Raw genomic sequence first — 3024 nt, 5'->3', positions numbered from 1 at the left:
GACGATGAAATCTATGGCATATGCGCCGCCACTGAGGCCTCCTTGTGTCGAAGCAACAAATCCCTAGGTGATCATCATCGCAATAGCCTCATCCTTTTTACTTTCTTCCCTTTCTTTCCTTTCTCTTCCTTTCTTTCCTCATCGGGTAGTTTTGAAGCATTGTCGATGGAACCGAGGTGGGGGCAAGGTTTTTTTGGCAAAATGGTGTACGCATGTGGCGGCGTCTTTGCAATACGGCCCCTAAAACAATCCATCTGCATTAAAGAAGGCCCACCAACCGAAGTACGAAAACGTCTCCGGTGAATGTATGTGCACAATATCACCCATGCCGTCCATCCTACGCTGACGTGGCTACATACAGGGAGGCAGCCGCCGCCGTGTGGGCGACATACATATGAAAACGTCTCTGGTAACCGTATGCGCGCACACGGAACAACTTTGTCAACCCGAAAATTGCAGTTCGTGAATTCAATGACTTTTTATGCACACTTCTCCCGTAGAATGTGGGAGATGAATTTTTACTTTTTGGTCGACAGGAACATGAATAAGAATGAACATCACGACATCTAAACGACGGGCGACAGGAACATGAATAAGAATGAACATCATGACATCTAAACGGCGGGCGACAGGAACATGGATAAGAATGAATATCATGGGCGTCAGGGAACGAAAACTCACCATAAATGGAGGTGTCTCGCCCTTTGGTCGCAACCGTGGTGCCATGCTTCAACTCGACGGCGAAATCTCCGGCATAGGCCCCGTCATCGAGGTCTCCTTGTGTCGAAGCGAAAACCCTAGGTGATCGCCGTCGCAATCGCCTCCTCCTCTTTACTTTCTTTCCTTTCTCTTCCTTTCTTTCCTCATCGGGTGGTTTTGAAGCATCGTCGATGGAACCGAGGTAGGGGCAAGGCTTTTTTTTATTTGTAAATGGCATGCACACGTGGCGGTGTTCTTGCAAATGCGGCCCCTGAAACAATCCACCTGCATTAAAGAAGGCCCACCAACTGGACTTTCTTTGCGGAAAACCCCTTGAAGACGCAAAGTATCACCGTCGCGGTCCATCCTACACTGACGTGGCTACAGACGGCTAGGCAGACAACGCCACGTGGGAGAAACGTGTCCCGTGACCGTGACCGTATATGCAGAGTGTCACTCATGTGGTCCATCCTACGGTGACGTGGCTACACACGGCGAGGCAGATGTCGCCGTGTGGGCGACACACGTATGAAAACGTCTCCGGTGACCAGAACAACTTCGTCAACCCGAAAATTGCAGTTCGTGAATTCGGTGACTTTTGTTTTTTGCACGCTTCTCCCATGGAATGCGGGAGATGAATTTTACTCTTGTTTTCTCAAAAAAAATATACTCCTAATAAAAATCCTGCTGGCAATGCATGGATTGATGGATCTCGATCGGGCGTGGGAGGGAACAAAAAGGTGGGCAGTACGGTTGGCAGTGGAGCCACGCGGGGCGGCAAGGACGTCGTCATGGGCCTCCCTTGTCGTGGAGCAAAGCGTGACAGCCAGCCACGTCGTCCCTACCACCACCGCTACCCCCGCCCCGATCCGGTCCGGTCCGGTCGCTAGCTACTCTCTCTTTGGCGATTGGCATGGCCACACTTCACAGTTGTACGCCCATATCCACTGCACCCTGGCCGACGCCAGTACGCCGCAGCGCGCGCCGCTGCTACTGAAATTTCCAGCAGCAAGAGCGAGCGCACACCAGCCATTTCCCTTCCCTTCCCCATCAACAACACGGCGCGCGCTGCGCGAGTCATTTTTTTAAAGCGTGTGAGAGGCTGTCGGCATGGCATCGTCAGCTCGCTCGCGGTCAAGGAGCACACTCCCGAGGGCATTTCTCCCTTCTCGCGGTGCTGCTAGCCAGGCAGTAAAATATTACAGATTCTAAAAAAAAGGATAGTACAGATTCTAAAAAAAAAGGTAAAATATTACTAGTAGTACTCGACAAGTCGCCGGATGCAGGGAGGACGCAGGCATGTGGCATCCCACTAATAAGATATATATACTTTTCTCCGATTAAAATAGATCCAGCCGAGAGTGGTCGCTCGACTTTCTCTTGGTCTGCCATCGAGCACTGAACTGAACTGGATCGGGTTGAGGTACTAGCTAGCTAGGAAAGCATTGCTTGGAGCGAACGGCTACATGATTAGGCTTTCCTTCTTTCAAAAAGGTCCAGCGCTTTAGAGCAACTTCAACGCGTTGATAGATGTCTTTTTCTGTCCGTTTAGGTCGACTGTTCGCTCAACGTTCATCCTTTTCAAGATTTGGATCGGCAGTGCGTCTAACGACCGCCACCCATTTCATGTTCGCATGTAAATTTGGAAAAAGACCCGTGGTCATAGATCATGTCAGCGGCCATGTCGTCCGAAGTTCATGTCGGTATCATGCCAGTGCCGACATATAATGTCAGCTTCAGAAAAACACCACACATCTCAGCTGGCGCACTTGCCAGCGGCCGGCACAAATGCCAGCACACAAAAAGGGGCGGGAGTTCGATCATGCCATCGCGGTTGTGGTCATGTCAGCACACTTGCCGGCGTAAAAAAGGATGACGCTCGCTGCCATGGTCACTCGTCGTCAAACTTGAGCATGTCGGCCTGCATCTTCTTGAACCACGGCCGCTTCCTTGGCGACACGGTGTTGAGATCCACCTTCATGATCTCCACCCCCGTCATCATGCTAGCGAGAGCCACTTCTTTCTCCTTGGCCTTGGCATTGACGGCCTCGATCTCTAGCATCCTGGCTTGCTTCTCCGCCTCCATCTCAAGCATCCTCGTTTGCTTCTCCGCCTTCATCTCAAGCCTCCTCATTTGGATCTTCATGAAGGCGTTCATTTGTTCTTTCTTGTCTTGCCGGCGCTTCTCCTCCCTTGAGTCCTTTTTGATCATCATGTCCTTCATGATTACGATCAAGGCGTTCGACGCCACATCCCGCTTGTCCTCCTTCTTGGAGTTGTTCTTCCCCCGCGGCCGTGGCTTCTCGCCGTCCCCAACCTCCTCCA

Source organism: Triticum dicoccoides, chromosome 6A (genome assembly GCF_002162155.2).
Source record: "Triticum dicoccoides isolate Atlit2015 ecotype Zavitan chromosome 6A, WEW_v2.0, whole genome shotgun sequence".
NCBI lineage: Eukaryota > Viridiplantae > Streptophyta > Magnoliopsida > Poales > Poaceae > Triticum > Triticum dicoccoides.
The sequence above is the reverse complement of the archived record's forward strand: the minus strand, read 5'-3'. Positions refer to the sequence as shown.